The sequence below is a fragment of the Manacus candei genome, unplaced genomic scaffold (assembly GCF_025592945.1).
Source record: "Manacus candei isolate 608988 ecotype Guabito, Panama unplaced genomic scaffold, ASM2559294v1 h1tg000033l, whole genome shotgun sequence".
Taxonomy (NCBI): Eukaryota; Metazoa; Chordata; class Aves; order Passeriformes; family Pipridae; genus Manacus; species Manacus candei.
The window spans coordinates 11,095,617-11,113,834 of record NW_026138081.1 but is presented as its reverse complement, the minus strand read 5'-3'; the positions used below and the strand labels follow the sequence as shown (position 1 = coordinate 11,113,834).

General features: G+C 34.4%; 1 protein-coding gene across 7 annotated transcripts in view; it reads right to left on the bottom strand.

Annotated features, from left to right (window-relative positions):
- The window catches only part of FUT8 (fucosyltransferase 8), a 103,390-nt gene that overhangs the window by 62,582 nt on the left and 22,590 nt on the right, over positions 1 to 18,218 (bottom strand). For 6 of the 7 annotated variants that reach the window (XM_051792074.1, XM_051792072.1, XM_051792070.1 and 3 more), the window contains one exon: positions 16,603 to 16,683. The exons of the other annotated variant lie outside the window; for it this stretch is intronic. The gene's annotated coding sequence lies outside the window, so the exon portion shown is untranslated. The remainder of the gene's footprint in view (positions 1 to 16,602; positions 16,684 to 18,218) is intronic. 7 annotated transcript variants of the gene reach the window in all.

The window sequence follows — 18,218 nt, the reverse complement described above, 5'->3', positions numbered from 1 at the left end:
GATAGAAAAGTTTTACTTTGGGACACGGAACTTTACATGCTACAAAGCACAAAAAAAACCCAAACACATCTAATAAGCTAATTCAAGTATGGGAAGCAGTTTATTTGCATTAGCATATAGGTTCATGCTGTCTAATTTACACTGGTTTACAGCTGTCATAGAGCTCCATGCCACCAAAACTTGATTGCTTTCTGTATATGATTCTCACCGTGACCATGGCCCACGAGTACCACTGATCTAAGATCTATTCATTTATTTAAAAGTGAAGGAGCTGAAAAACTCAAAGTATTTTGTACAATAATAAGGCTATGAATAAAACAGGACTGTGTAAGTTGCAAGTCAAAACCTCACATAATACTGTCAAAGCCTTTTCCTCTCAAAGTTGGTGTGACATATCATTAAGGGGAAATGACAGATGAGTTTAAAACTTACTGAGTTTAAAACATCTTTGAAGGTATTAGCTTCTTGTTTAACTCCTTTTATGTCAAGTATTAAGTTTACACTATTGCATTTGGAAGTAGGTAACAAGAGTTGAATTCTGCAGATGCACATCTGAATTCTCTGCTGGAGAATTTAGGGACAACCTTTGCAAAACTAAGTCTTACCATATCAACGCTAATATAGATTAAATATATAGTAGAGCAAATAAATTTTACTTAAGACTCTCACACTCTTCTTTTTCTGAAGAGCAGCAGCAAACCACAGAAAGACAGAAGTCGCAATGTGTGCCCAATCATGTGAAACCAGAGAAAGATGAGGGGCTATCACACAACACAGACATTTTTACAGAACAAATGTTATAAAAGATATTTGGATGGTAAACTAAAACATGAAACACAACTTTTTACCTGTAGTTTATAAAATTATCAGTATCAAAGCTTAGAGGAAACAAAGCTGTTACAGGACACATTTTGTCTGTAACTGCTCTAATCAGAGAGCTAGCCACTTCTCATAACAAATTGACTAAAAAATCCCAATAATAATTTTAGTAAACGCAGTGATTACTATGCTCTTCTATGAAATAATAAGGCATTCCTAGCACAAACATAGTTAAAGGCTCCAAAAGGCAGCCTATTCAGAAAACAAGATCAAAGAAATTTTGTAATTGTCTGTGATTTTTATATCCTAATGCAATCTGAGCATACCAACACTTGGTGTTCATGTTTTAATTTACAAATATACACCATTTCATGTGTACATGTACTATTTAAAGCACAAGCAAACTGCACTTTTCAAAACAGTGTAATAAACTAAAGGGCTCACAGGGTGTCACGTGCTGCTGCTAGTATAATTCAGTCCTTCTGTATTCAAAGGACTTACTGTTCCTGCTTTGCACCCCTAACTTAGATCCTGATCCTGCAACTGGCATTCCCACTAGCACCCATACATATCCAAAGTGTCAGCTGCAACCAGTACAGGAGAATTCTCAGAAACAAAACAGAACCCCATACTACCTATGGGATTTCACATATTTTAATTTTTAAAAAACTGGTCTGAATTATTTTTAATCTTTTCAAAATTATATTCAGTCATCAATTTGGAGAACTATTCATGTTTCCTTTTTTTTTATTTACATGCATTTGTGTAAGTGATGTCAAATAAAAAACTATTTACTAAATACAATTATTCAAGGGAAAAAAACCACAGAGTACCAACACTGCATTCTCAGTGCAATAGTGCTTGACATATTTTCTAATCACATTATATAGCGTAGAAGATTGAGACTGCCAAAACACCAGAGGCTTCATTTAAAATATAAATAATCATAAAGAATTACATTTCAAGTCTGTCAGAGATTTAAAAAAAGCACATTAATGTACTAAAACTTGTTTTCAAAGGTCAGGGAACACTACCTGTCTTAAATTATAAAAATTCTTAATGTCTGCTATTCAAATATCCCAGAAGTATAGTGCATGGAAAAACATAATCTGAAAATTAGACAAATAACACTGATAAAGTGGTAACTGATTTTCTCCCCATGCTCTATCCATCACCACACAATACTACCAACATAACAAGCATTCTGGAATTCTTTCTTTAGAAAAAATTTCTTATGCTCAATTGAACTTTTCAGATATACCAGTTCTTCAACAGCTTTTGCCTGCTGCATATACATATGCTTTTATAGAGACTGAATCAAACAGCCACCAAAACTCTGACTGCATTTTACAATCTGTACACAATTGTAAATTGTAAATCTGCGAAATACAACTTGTATTTTACAATCTTCTTTTTCTCAACCTGCACAACTTGCAAACATTGACTTGTAAAGACATCAAAATATCTAATCATATCACTACAGTATCTCAGATGCAATTCTAACTCTCTCTCTTCTGCTCATAGTTAATCCAAACTTGATATAAATCTAAATAACCTTGGACCACATACAAATGCTGTTTTCAGATTTTTCATAAGGCACCAACTTGAAATGAAATGTAATACTAATATGAACACATTTGTAGACTGGATCCAGCAATAATAATAATATCACCTGATTGAAAACCCTATGATAATTGGTTCCTCTGAAAAATAGTTTTATGGTCTGTTAAGCCACCTTTTCAGGTGTTGATTAATTCCACATAAATGACTTCAAGACTGTCAGTAGGTGCCACTACATTTATTTGGAGTAAAGTCTTAGCCTTCTTTACGCACTTAAACAGCTTGTATGACAGAAGGAATGTTCACACTGAATTTCTTTCAGAAAATGTGTAAAAATTTTGTGATAACATTTCTTCTTTATAAATTCAGAATAAAATACAGAAGTGTTAAATTCCTTCATTAAATTATAACACGGAGGTTAAATGAGAATGTTGTACTTTTTTACTTTTACCTAGAGCACCACTACTAATTATTTCTGCAATTGCTATCTTACCTGTCACTACCACAGTGTTTATCCAATACAAGTGAATGTTAAGGCTTTTGCTATGGTCAGTGTAATGCTTTAGCAGTTTAAAATATTTACAGGTCTGGTCGCAAGATATTCTACTTCACATTGTGGTCATCAGTCTTCAGAAGCATAGTGATCAGTTTTCACACATTAGGAGGTCAGAACTCACATAAGCTTTCTTAAATAAAAGAAACTAAAAAAAAAAAAAAAAAAAAAAAAAAGAAGCTACCAGAATACGACAGGCAGATGGATTTTGCTATCTATTTACTAAATACATTATACATTTCAAATCGATATTAAAGATAGCAATATAAGGCAAAGACAGTAAAGAAAAATGTAAACATGCAATATCACAACATCCGACTACTGTAGTAAATCTGGGTGCTTTTATTAGCTAACGATTTTCAGAAACTTATTTTCAAATATCAGATACTTAGCAAAATATTTTTGTTTTCTTTCAGAAAAAAAACGGAGGGATGGGCATGTAATTTATGATTACAAACTGTTACTTGTTCTTTCACAGAAATACACATAACATTACAAAAAGGTTCCTTAATTACATATAACAAGAACCAGTACTTCCTACTTTTATACAGTATCAGTCTAAGTACTTATTAATATATTTCATAAGATTCCTCTAGGAATAACACTCTATGAAATAATTGATGGAAGGGAAATTACATACACTGAGTTTATCTCACTGTGATTTACACAATTGGTTCCAGAGAAAAATAAATTATTTCGGATCCAAACTTGAGACTGGGAATCTTTATGCATTTCAGTCACACGCAAGTAGTTGAACTTCTTAAAAACATGCATGCAGTGGAATACATATTTTATGTATATCAATATACCCTTGCATTTTATAGCAATCATGATAGATGGAGGTCTAAGACAGCATTGGGTGATCAAAATTTCAACACTGGTGTTTTTTTAAAAAAAAACTGATCTATTAACGTTTTCCAAACTGCAAAAGAGATTGCTGATGCTAGCAAAAATAATGGTGTTATGACAGCCATATCTACAACAAAACAGAATGTTTTCATTTGTCTCACATTGCTAAATAATAATAAGTTTTTAAAGAAACTTGGTTATGCATAAGTATAAAAACATTTATGTGTTGTCAAAAGCCAGGCAGGTTTTAAACATATTATTAGAATATTTGTATTGCAACACACAAAAAGAAATTATTTGCGATAAACAGCAACAACTGTCAGACAATACTGTTCTTTTCTATTCTTTTTCTTTAGCAATACATATTAAGATCATAACCAAGAAAATGGCAACACTCAAGGCCACTGTTTTGAATGATAACTTTAACACAGTGAGTTTATTAAACACCATCTACAAGCTCACACAAAGTCTTAGTTTTCCTTGAACTAGAAATGAACCTAAAGCTGTACTTTGACACTTGTTAAAACTAAACCACAACAAATTGAACCAAACTGAAAAATGTGCTGGTTGCTCTTTAAGTGTACATACAACAGTTCCTGTTTTCAGGGAGGATTGGGGGTCAACATTTCACAGTGCTGTTGAGAAAGGTTTCCACATAGAATACATACTTTTGGAACAGTTTGACATACGGGTTTTTTTGTTGTTGGGCATTTGGTTTGGTTTGAGTTTGGGGTTTTTCTGTTAGCTTGATTGTTAGATGGTTTGGGACATTTTAATGTTTTAAGTGTTAAGCTTACTCTTCTCTCCTGCCCAATTCTCTCAGATTTTCTTTGCTTGATGAAAAAAAAGGTATATTATAGACCAAACTTAATGTTAGGATATAAATAAAAAGGCATGAAACAAAATAAATCATTACAATCATACACCATCAAAACATTCTTTACATATAGTTCTGATGATTCTAGAAATGAGGATCATTAGTCTAAAACACTGAAGAGATTTATCAAGAAGACAATGGGGGAAGGGAAATCAACTTATTCTGACAATGAATAAAGAAAAACATTAGGTTCCTCCAGACATTTTTTAATCAGCTCTACCAAAATGATCCCAAAATAATTGTTGTATTTGATATTAAAAAATAAAATTTTAGTGATTATATGGTTCTTAAAGTGTTATAAAATAACTTGTCTTCCCTGTTTGCTTAGGAAAAGGTATTTTTATATTTCATTCCTTAATCTTGTCTAATCTTGTCTAATTAAATGACATGTGGAGAAAGATAAAAATACTCCCACACAGCAGAAAAACCTAGAACCCTCTCCTCAATTTGACTGCATGAACTGGTCCAGAGGAATAGAGGGAAACATGGTAAAATTGTTCTTGCCTTGAAGAACACTGAACAGACACACTGAGAAATCCAGCAGCTGAACAAAGATAATCAATTCATAAACACAACAATCTTACTAGATGAAAGTAACATTTGATTAGTCATCATAACAGGTCAGGAATTAGAAACATAAAAATACTTGCAGCATTAAGCTGAGTACCAGAATAAATCACATTTCAGAAAAAATAATGTAGCTGTGAACAAAAGAGAAAACCAGAAAATACATTTGTTCATACTATGACTGCTAAAAAGAAAATAAACCAAAAATTAAAAAAAGAATCCTTTTCTGTGTGCGTATGGATACATAACATGCTCCTAACATCTCCAAAGAAATGGCACAGATTAAGATACTTGGAATACAAGATACTAATAGAAGTACATGGCAATGACTTAGAGAGTGTCTGTGTGGAAAGGGCACATACATGTATGGATGTACTAAACTGCATCAAAGTCCTGATTATTTTCTGCATCAAGCTACAAGTTATTTCTTCTGATGCTTCTTTACAGCCTGTTTTGAGTCTCATTATATACAGACCTGGAGAAAATCCATAGATTTTAGGAAATGACACAAAACCTATTCATTATATTTGATGTGCACTTGGAAAAGATCTCATCCCCTCTGCCACGAACTCCATCTCTAGATGATATGTTTACAACAGTTACAGTTACTAAATTATGAAAAAGCTGATGCAAAGGAATAAATGAAAAGCAGGCAATAAGCAATCCTTTGACACAAGGCAAAACAGGAAAACCCCCAAGTACTGCCAAATTTGAGGGATTTGCAGAGTTCAAGACTGAAAAATCAGTGTTCCAAAAAGGCATGTGTAAGAAAAAAACACAGAATGACAGGTGTAGAGCTTATTCTATTAAGATACTCTCTGAAGCCATTAGAATTCAGGAACTATATTCCACTAATTTTTTGAGCAGAGATGGAGTTTTCCTTTTTCTTGACCTTGCTTCATGCTATGATTCCTGCTCTAGTGAGGCATCAAAACATTAATCCACTTAAATATATGTTGCTGTGAAATGCTCCCAAACTCAGAGATTATTTTACAATGGTCACACCCTAACAACACTCTCCGGAATAGTGCTGTTGTACTCAACAGCCAAAACTAAATATAAGCTGGTAGCTGAAAAATCTAAGTTTGGCAGAATAGTTCTTAGTGATTTTGTAGCATGTTCAGAGTACATGTACATGCCACTACTTTTGACCTAAAGTCAAAACATTTTCAGAAATATACCATTTCAAATATATTATGAAGCACTGACATAGAATGAATGTTCAATTTTCAGTTTTTGCAAAATAATTTCCAAAGTATCAGCATTAACTTTTCCCATCCAACAGAGCTTAGTTATTCAGATTCATCATACAAATCATTTTATATCAGAATACATTTTAAGAATATATTAGTTAACAGCAAAAATTATTAATTGAAAAACAGAGATTCCAGCTATATGTAAACTAGTTTTCTGGAATATCCCAGGAAAAACAGGATACAACATTATAAAACAGTAAGAAAACATGGAGATCAGCAGACTGAAAACAATTAGATGAATTGTTTTAATGGAATTAGTGGGACAAAATTAGCGTAAGCATCTTTAATCTGAATGTGAATTTAACATAGAACTGGTTTAGTAACAGAGAAATACAAAGATCATAAAATATGTTTAGCAAAATAACTGAAGAACCTATTTTAATAGTACTGCTACACTGGAAATTTTTTTTTTCCGGAAAGGATTAATTATCATACTACTGCTAACAGTGGCACATCACTTGTTTTTGTAAACATTCTGGCTCCTGTTCACGAAATCCTGTAACCACAGAAAGGTGTACAATACAGTTGACTTTCCAGAGCCTTTTTTATCACTAAGATACAATTTATATGAACTGTTTTACAATGCTCTGTGAGATGCTAATCACAGCATTCTGGAAATTAGGAAAACTCAAGAGCCCACTTCCCACAACTTCATTAGTGGCTTTTTAGTGTCCCTTTTATAAAATACCTGTGGTTTATCACACCAGTTTTCATTCTGCCACCCTCCAGAAGAAACATTAATTCTTTTCAGATGAGTGTTATGTACATATAACAATAGCATACATAATTTTTCCATATTTGTTTGACTTCAGCAACTACCAAACCACACCAAAATGAAGACAAAATAATCAAGAAGAAAGGATGCATGGCACAGATGATGCACAAAAACCACAAACTGCTGCAAGTATTCACTGACCACCTGCACAGTGCTGAGTAGTGCTTTTGGGTCTGTGAAAAAAAGCAACAAGTTATAAATTCATTCACTTTTCCAGTTATAGGACGAGCAGTAATCTTTCAGATTATGTTCATGCCAAACACGACTGCACATTACACTGACAACAAAATCAAAGTAATTTGACAATGGCTCAAAATAGAAGGATTGCCCTCCAGAAATTTGCAATCCCAGACTACTATCAGCCACCAGATCATCTGCTTCAAGGAAAACATAAATAGCTATTATCACATATTAAGAGCCACTGAAAACACGACCTTCTGCCCAGCACTGCAACTGCAACATGCAGGAAAAAATATTTTAAGACAATGGAATTTCTGAACTGTGATGAATCAAGACAAGAGAGACCTATGGCAGTTCTACCTTCCTAAGCCAATCTTAAGCATAGAGGTGAAAGAAGTACTTTTCTACAGTTAAAAAAAGAATACCATGAATACTAATATGGCTAGGAAGGAAGGTGCAAAAAGCAGTCTTTTAAAAACATTAGCATATTTCCTGGACAGGCACATATTCAGTGGCAGAATTGCAATGCCAACATTCATTCAGAAGGATTCTACCATTAGCCCTACAGGTGAAATTCTACATACTGTCTAGAGAGTAGAAAGGAGTAATACAACTTCTGCATAAGAATATGCAACATGATGCTTGAATATGCATTTGGCTGGCTGAAAAGGAGATAGTAATGCCTTGAGACAAGAACGGATTTCACAGACTCAATGTTACTGTGCACATTGTATCTTACATGGTATTTGTGACAAAAATGTTACCAGTAATACACTGACTTTGGTAAGGGTATATTAATAGTCTGTTGGCAAAGGGGACTATGGTACCAAGAACTGAACTGGGATTCCTCTATAATAGTCTGTAACGTGCTTGTTCCCTGAGCCAGAAAACGAGGTCTCAGTTCCATCTGCAAGACCAATGGCAATCCTTCCTTTCTTTCCATCTTATCTGAATGTTCTACTATATTGCCTTGTTGCCCTGACTCTAATATGTCATGACTACCATCTTTGCTTGCCAAGTAGCCTTTTTATCAACAGAGAAGCTCAGAAAATTATTATCTAAGCTATGTCTTCCCTTCTTCTAATCAAAATGAGATTTTCAGGTGTCTGATATCTCAACCAAAGGCTACTGATGGAAAGCATGGATTTATTTTGTTCACGTTAAACAAGGAGGAGTGTGGGGGAGAACACAAATACATTTTTCCTAGGAGAAGCCAAATTAGATCCGTTTGTTTCAGGAGTGGTTTGTCACCATCTTCCAGAGAACTGTAAACCATTCATCATAGCTTGCTTACAGATACTAAAAGGTTGTTGGTTGAACTGTTGAGTAGTTGAAGATAAAAAAGTAGACAGAGTGCATTAAAATAGCCAAAATTTTAGAGGCAGTGGCAATTATGGCTGCTGTATGATACTGAAGTTAATCATGGCAAGATCGCACCTGGAATACTGTGTTCAGTTTTGGGCCCACTACAAGACAGACATTGAAGTGCTGGAGTGTGTCCACAGAAGGGCAACAAAGCTGGTGAACAGTCCAGGGAACAAACCCTATGAGGAAAGGTGGAAGGAGCTGGGGCTGTTTAGCCTGGAGAAAAGGAGGTTCAGGGGACACCTTATCAGGTTCCCTGAAAGGAGTAAGGTGGAGGTCAGCGTCTTCTCCTAAGTAACAGTTGAAAGAACAAGAGGAAACAGCTTCAAGTTGTGTGTGGGGAGGCTTAGATTGGATATTACGAAAAATTTCTTCAATGAAAGGGCTGTCATGCATTGGAACATATTCAAGTAAGTGGCTGAGTCTCTATCCCTAAAGGTATTTAAAAGACATGTTAGGGACAGGTTTAGTGGCAGACCTGGTAGTGTTAGGTAAACAGTTGGGCTCTACAATCTTAAGGGTCTTTTCCAACCTAAATAATTCTATGATTTGACAGCAAGGAAAAGGCATCTGCTCAAAACTTTACCAAAACAACACATAAAGGAAAAAAAAAGAATTTAAGAAATGCCTTATTGTACCATTCATATTTCCAGTTTACCACTCAAATCTGGTTTAAAAATCAGTTAGTTTGGTCAGTTAATTACTACCTTACTTTCAAAGAGTACTTCAGATCTCCAACATATTTTATTGCTATGGCCTTGGTTGTGACATGTTTTTGATTGCAATTAATTGCTTTTATAGTACATAATCAGAATTTCTACCTGGTTGCCAGAACACAATAGTTTATCCAATTTCATGGAATTTTTATCACCTACTAGGTATTTAAGATGCTTTGAGAGCTAGTTCTTTCCTTTCTTTTCCTTACCACATACTCAGAGCTACAATGAGAAAATTGCCAGGGAGGGAAGAATAATATTCTTGTGGCAGCTTGACATAAAAATAATAAATACAAGCTATGCCTCTGAACTCACTTAACCCATTCGTCAATCCTCATACAGGTATCCAAAGGATTCTTCCTTTCTCTAAGAGTCTGTATCTGCTGGTACACCACCTTTTCGTGAATTAATTTTCATGGATGTAACTATCATACCCTCTTTTGAGTCTTGAAAGAAATCCACTCTCACATAATAATGATCCCAATGTATCCCACACAGGGATGGCATGAAACTGCATCAGAAAGTCAAAACCATGGACAGCAGCATCCACATTTCAACTAATATATTTTCCTCTTCCGGTAAAAGTCACCTATCACCCAACTTTTCATTCTTTTCCTGGTTCTCTTCTTGTATAACTATTATATACACAGAGGTATTTCTGGCAGATGGGGATGCACTTTCTTCTGCCCAATGGAAGGACAAGATGTGGAACACAGCAAATTCCAGCTCAATAACAAAAAAAAAATAAAACTGAATTATGATGATTGTTAAACACTGGAGTAGGTCTCAGATGATATGGAATCTCCATTCCTGGAAGATACACAAAAGGAGTTGAGTAAGGTGCTCTGACCCGAGTTGTTACTGAGGGGCTGAACTAAATGGAAATCCTCTCCAGTAAGATCCTACAATTCACACATGCTGAAAATAAACCTGTGTCATTTACGTTACACAGACTGTAGCATGAAAAAAGTTTTCCAAAACACACTGGTTAATTTTAAAGACAGCAGCTTGATTCCTATCATAGTAACCATTAGGCAACTGAAATTGTGAGGAACATCATGAAAGATTATTTCACAAGACAAGGAATATGGCATCTACAGAGTGAACCAACATTAGAAAGAGACTTCTATTCATTTACAAAATAATTTTGTTTAAATACTAGATCTAGCTTTATCAGCAAAAGTGCATTTTGAAACTAAGACATGCAAAGCTAACATAAGTAAGTGCTATTACAAGCAAAATGTTGAATTGTGAGCTTCACCACAAATCTACGTTCTTCCTATTTCAATAAACTAGGTTTGAATTATAGGCAAATCACAAGGAGTTTTTTAATAAAAAGATCATATAAGTTCAGCCACTTACAAGCCTACATTTATGTAGTATGAATGAAGGTTAACTGCAGTAGTTACAATGTTTTCTGAAATTTTTATTGAATTGATCACTGAAATCCAAAGATCACTGAAACTTTTTCCTACTTTTTTTGCATCAGAATCACACATATTCTTCCAAGTAATGCACATCTTTTACTAAAACCATCCATGAGATTCAATCACATTAAATGAGAGAATTAGAGAGAATGAATAATTCCCAAATAAATTGCTCAACTAGTTAGTTACCAAACAAGTCTGTTTTCAGCTCTTACCAATTCCCTTTCATATGGATTAAAGCACAAATCTTCATTACTTCTCAAGTAACACTTCAATAGAACAAGGTTCTTAAATCTCTAAAATGAGATACACTCTCACAGACTCCAAATTCTTATAGCTTTTCTAAACTTATTCTTAAGACTAATTCTGAATAGTCTTAGGAACTTCAACCTAGCCATAATGTACACACCACAGTCCAATAATACTGTACACAGCAGTTATACCTCCCCTACATCCCTCCTACTGGTTGTGTTATTCAAAAATACTGTCTGCAACTTGTAAGTGTAATCTACAATATTAGTCTCCAGACCTGGGATCAAACATTTGGTTCATTTAATTGCAAAGCAATTTAACAGTTAGTGATCTCTTTCTATCAAATTCAGAGATTTATTAGGAGTCAAGAGCTAGCAAAGGCAATGACCAAGAACCTACTGCCATTTAGCCATACAGGAACCTTCCTTAGGGTTTGAAAGTTCCCTGCTTACTGACAGTTTTTGCATTCATTAACAAATTTTAATACAGTTAACATGAGTTACAACAAATATGCTTAGGAAAAATCAATCTCATTAAAAGACTGTACCATTAGGATCAATTTCAAGTGAATCATCCTATAATTAACCTCTGTCTTGATTGGGTTTTTATACATACTGGCAAGCATCTAATTTTTCTTATTCCCTTTAGATTTGGTTTATTTCAACAGTTGTTTAAGAATAAAAGTAACAAAAAAAATTCCACCAAGACTGAAGTGCAAAAAGAATTAAATGAAGATTTTCCTATGCCAACAGGTTCTTCCAATTTCAGAAGTGTTTATTAGCCACTATTTAACATAATCAAAACAATAAAGTACAGAATTATTAGTATAGTATAATTACATCATTAAAAAAGAGCAAAGCCAAAACAACCACAGAATACTTCTATATTGTAGGTGTTGCCTTGATATTTAACCTCATATTGTTCTTGTCACCATGACAAGTACAATTTCTTTCTTCATATTAAACACAAAATGAAAAAAAAAAATCCTGTGATATAGATCCTCACATATTTAACTGCAGGAACTTGTGAAGCAAGAAACATTGCAGACAAAATAGACTTCTTGCCTGGCTATTTGCTCTGATCTTGTCCCCTTAAACAATTTGTCAACACATAGGTTTTGATTAATTTAACAGTCTAATCATAGATATTTTTTAAAAGGTGTAAGTTATCAGTGATATTTGAAATTTGATTTTTCAGGCACTATAAAAATAATACTAACTTGGAACCAAATAATATCCACCAGGTTACCATGTCTAGTTTTTTCAAATTTTCAGTCAGTGTTTTAGATTTGGACTATTTAAGTTTAAAATTATATCCATTCAAGATAAAAAGTTACCTGTTACCTGGTCCATTGGAAGAAAATATTTAGGCTAAAAAAATTTTAAAATAAAAAGACTGCTTTCTGTATAAAGAATTCTCTGCTGCTTCTCGGCATCTTTTGCAAAAAGCTGCTCTCCCTATGCTCCACTCACAAAAGAGATAGACAGTTAAGAGGGGGGGAAAAAAAGCAACAACAGAAAACCCCCAAAACCAAAACATCTAGAAACTAGACATTAAATCATGAAGTGTAGTAAGATTATCAGAAAGTTATTAGATCACTCCTCTCCTCCAACAGGATATCACACAAGCTCTTGCGTCTGACTACATTTTATGAACTTCCAAAGACAGACATATGCTATTCCCAGTCTATTGCAGTGCTTCATAAGCCACAATGCATTAATCTCCACTGGTAAAAATATAAGCTCATTAGGTTTTATGGTCTTCCAAAAGACCTAGAATAGCAACACTTACTCTCTGCATTAATTCAGCCTCAAATTATTTCAACTTCTCTTGGTCTTGGATCCAGTGTTATGATCTTGGATACTATTTTCTTCTGGACTCTCCAATTTGGCAATATAATTTTGATTTGTTTGCATGTACTAAGCGCCTGGTTCCAAACTGGACACAATGACCTTGGTGGTTCCACTCCTAAGCTATACAGAGAGATTTACATGGTGTTTTATGACAGCACTTCCATTTATTCATCCTGATGCGATGTTACATTTTCAGAACTATTTTTTGTGCACAATACTGTTGATTTAAGGTCAGTGCTTAACACTCAATCTTTTTCTTCAGAACTCTCAGCCATTTCTTATCCTGTACTTGCCTATTTTCTTTTTCCTTAATTTAAAAGCAGTATTTTAAGTTTGCCCTTAATGGTTTGTATCCCATTTTCCCCCGACCATTCTAATGTGTTGCTTTGTGTAAAATCCTACTCTAGTTTTCCAACCTCTCTGCAGTGTCTCAATTTGGTATCATTTTTCACTGCAGTAAATGTGCAAGTCAATGGATACATTAGCAACCTCTTTTCTTGAAAAGAAAAATGTGAAAGACTGTTGTTTGTGCTGCTGCATCAGAACTGACTTATATAGAAAGCACTTTTAATAGGGAATATATTTCAGAGAGTCAGAGAAGCAATAAGCCATCTTTCAAGCAGGAATCCAAGCTAAATTACTTTGAATTTAGCTGAACTGAAACAAAATGTTTCAGAACAAGAAATAGACTTTGCTGATCCTCAGGCAAGGGGGAAATCTGTAGCAAGCGAGAAAGGTAGTAGATACTCCAGAACCACAGATAAACGGTCTTGATAAAAGGGCAGGGCTAATTCAGCAATATACCCTTCTGAAAGCATATTTTCTTTTTCCATCAGGAATCACACACTGATCTATTTAGATATGTAGAAACAGTGAATATCTATCTGAGATTTTAGGTGCCCTTACAATAAATAAAACTCAAGATATACGGGCCTTTTGTGGAGATTAGTTTATCTTCAAAAGCCTATCACAGATTAATCTAACTTACATAATGCCCAAGAAAGGATAAGAAAGTATTTCAGAATGTAATAAAAAATGTGCAGTTGATCTTTCTTTTTTTAATAAACTACAAAATTGCAGTTCACAACTGAACTAAGTGTGAAATATGATTTGGAAAAAAAAAGGAAAGACTACCTTGGAAATGTTTGCACATGTGTAAAGAATCAGGAAAAAAATATTAAATTAGTAGATAGATTAAATATAGTTTTTCCAAGCCAGACTGTGATAGCAAAAAGTAATTCCAAATGCAGCTTGCTATGCAATCTGACAGGAAGCAGGTATCCAACACAATCCATAGATTGCATAATCAAGTAATATGGGGAAGGTATCACCTTCACTCTAGTACTCAGTTACTTGTCTCAACCTAGCAGCACTACCTACATCTTACCTAGACACTAAGCTTAAATCAGCTTTGCTCCACTGCTCAATCTCCCTTTAGTAGTTGAGCAATGCGTACAAAACCACTGGCTTAACTAGTGCTCCAGGCACTGCAATTTATAGACCTGAACAAATCCTTTTAATTAACTTCCCATACAGATGGAATAGAAAAGGCAAGAAGAGGTTTCATGCAGTTTTCAACCACTGTTCCTTGTTCTTGCCAAAGGAAGGAATGCATCTCTACAGAAGGTACAACCATCATCACAGCTTACAGACAAATCAAGGTAGTGTGAACACAACATGAAGTATAAAACTATAAGTTAAGTACATATGCATTCATGCAGGCTCTAACAAACAAACAAATTTTAGTTTACAAAATTGTAAACCAAGATACAGACAAATTACTGTACTATGTAACATCATATACAAGGGACCAACCAATTCTGATTAGAGGTGAGGTTCTGACAAGTCATGCAATTCTTCACGTGTACCTTTCATTCATTTTCAAGACTTGGAGATAATACACATGATACTACACAGATACTACACATGGGGCTGAAGAGCTGGAGGGCAGCAGGTAGATGGGGGAAGATTATTACAGATTTTCTAGTTATCTGCTAAGATTTTTTCCCTCTGAATCATTGTTTCTATTCTGTATCAACAGGTCATTCCCACTAACAGCAATGCGGGATCTACCAAAATTAGCCAATTCTAGTCTAAAGTTTTCATAGAAGCCATGTCTGCTCCTCTCTAAGGTCAAATTATCAAATCCCAGTCTAACAACTTTAAGACACCATTACTGCAACCTGCTGGACAGATTCACTGACTACTGGTTCCTGCCTGGAGGGACAGGTTATGCTCCCATACTATTTGCTCCTGCCTGCAGAGTCTTCTTTCTTCCTTTGCACCACTGGAACACTTCTGGAACACTTATCTGAGCTGATCCAATCCACAAACCCAGAAACAAAATTAGCCACCTCTTTTCTGTATTTGTAAGATAATTCAGTTAACCAGTTTCATCAGAATAGGGAAGAAAGCTGGGTTCAGAAATGGAAACAACTCCTTTCAGCAACAGGAAGCAGTTACAACAGCTAACCCAGTTTCAAGGTACCTAACCAGACACTAGATGCTTGGAAAACTACCACCATATTCTTTGTTCTGTTCTGACCCCAAGGTCCTTAGAACATCATTTGAAATCCCATATTTTCTTTTTTTTTTTAAACTATTCATTAAACTCTTACACTAACATAGTACTTCTAGAATTATAACTGTATAAATAAATCATAATAATTGGGAGTACTTTAGATGTCATCAACCTGACAATCAGTACTGAAGTTGGGTGAACTGTAAAAGCATCTCATCTGCAACAAATTTGCTTGAACTTCTTGTTCAGTTGTGAAAGTTCAAGACATTTTCACAACTTTTTTATCCTTATCATAATTAAGAACACTGATCATAACAGTCTTTTTTGTTTCTTTGCATCAAAAAAAGAATAATGTCATAATGCTCTTGGTTTCCAAGTTCACACCTGAATCCATGTTTCAGTGAAGTTCATTTCATCAAGCAACTTCTCAAAATGAAGAGAGTTTTATTTAAATAAAAAATTGTATCCTAAAAGATGAGTATTATCATACGTGCACAGACCTTCAAAACTGTAAGAATATGAAGTATTAACTTTTTAATAGTTGTCACCATATGAGAAAAATCTAGCACTGGATCTAGGATATCCAAGAGCACACAATACTTTACAGTCACAAAAGCTTAGTTACTCAAAACTCTCATAATGACACTTCATGGAACAGGGCCTGTGCCCAGTTTCTACAGAAGTATCTTTGAAAAATACATGTAATATCTGCAATACAGGTGAAAGGGCCCAAAAATACTGTCAAAGAAAAAGGGTTTTGTACCTAAGATGAAGAATACATTAAAAATGTTTTAATAGATTCATTTTTTTTTTAGAGATGAGACGCAAGGAGGAGAAGGGAGAAAAATCCGTGTAAGGAAAAACGAAAGGTGAAACAGGTGACTGACCCAATTTAGTCAGTAATCTGACACAAAAGTGAAGGAGCTGACCTCTCTTTTGCAAAGTTTGCTTTTTTCAGCTGACAAGGGTTTATCAACAGAAAAGCAGTTGTCAGTTGTGGACGCAACATCACAAAGAACAAGAAGTACTTACTTAAGAACAATAATTTTTATTCAAATTAATACTTTTGGGGACTCTTCTTCCTCACTTCCATTTTGAAGCATAGGTAGTTATCTGAAAGTAGAAAAGGAAAAGAATATCATTAGTTTTTATCACAGAATCATTTAGTTTGGAAAAGACCTTTAAGATCAGCCAGTCCAGCCATAAACCTACCACTGCCAAGTCCACCACTAAATCATGTCCTTAAGAGCTACATCTACACAACTATTAAATATTCCCAGGGATGGAGGCTCAACAACTTCCCTGGGCAGTCTGTTACAGTGCTTGACAACCCTTTTAGTGAAGAAACAATTGTTTTAAACAAAACCTTACTTTTAGGTTATCAAGGCAGAGAGTTATTACATAATTTCATGACAGTTGTCTAATTCAGAATGGCAGCACACTACTGAACCAAATGTTGATTCCCAGCCATTTAACAGAAAAGTAATCAAAAGCTGCACATATCAGACTGTGAAACAGCAATAAATTGGCTTTTGAAAAAGCTTATTTGTGAACCTGATTTTAAGGGAAGGAATAAAAGCAGTAAAGAAAAATAAATAGAAAACCAATTCAAGCAACAATAGTACCAAGAACAGGAGAGAAGAAGATAAAATAATAAATGCTTCAGATAACTGACTTTTACTGCAATGAGAATTCTGCCAAATAAGTCTTATTTTTGAACGATAATTAAGTGATTTGATATTTCAAAAATAAGCTTCAACAGCTGTAGCATTAAATGAAGAAGGTGAACTGGCAACTCTAAATCTCTCAAAAGCAGCAACAGTGATTGAAAAAAACAAAACAAACAAACAAAAAAAACCCCTTGAATTTTGTGTTTTCTTTTTCATGTAATAAATTATTTAAAATAATCAGCACCTACAAAGTCAGAGCCCATGAACTTCCAAAAATGGAATGCCTGTGGAAAAGAGGGAGATAGCCTATTTTCATTTCCATTTGAGATTGACAGTTTTGGTATACTTCAGCTAAGGCAGCACTCAATGAAGATTATAGCTTTTCCTGTGATAAAGTATCTCAGGCATTCAAATAAAAAAAATACAACATTGTTATTCCATGTATAAAAAGCAAAATCAGGGTTTTACCTTTCCAGAAAAAATAACCTATTTCTTTTATTGTACCTCTCATCAAATTAGTTACACTGCCCGCTTCACAAAAATGGAAAGGTGAAACTTTCAGCTGAAGGTAAGTCAAGAAGCCAGGCAGAATGAAATACAGAGCCCATCTGTTCCAAGAGCTACCCCTACAGTGAACCCATTAGAGTATGGTCTAGAACGATAGTTACTTTTACCTTTGTATGAAACATTATGATGTATCTTCTTACAAGTTCATATTTGCAACCTCATTAACAAGTAGAAGGTAGTACATTATGTGAGTATGGAAAAATAGATTTAGACAGATTGGCTTATGGTAAACATGAAGTGGAAACATTTACATTTCATATAATAATGAAAAGAACTATTATTAAATTTACAAGCTGATTTATTTGTAAGTAATAAAATTGCAAGCAGTACCAAAAGACCTTCCAGTCCTACCAAGTTCAGAAAATCACCATGCTCTACAAAAACTTCCCAAAATTTTAAACTGTGATAACC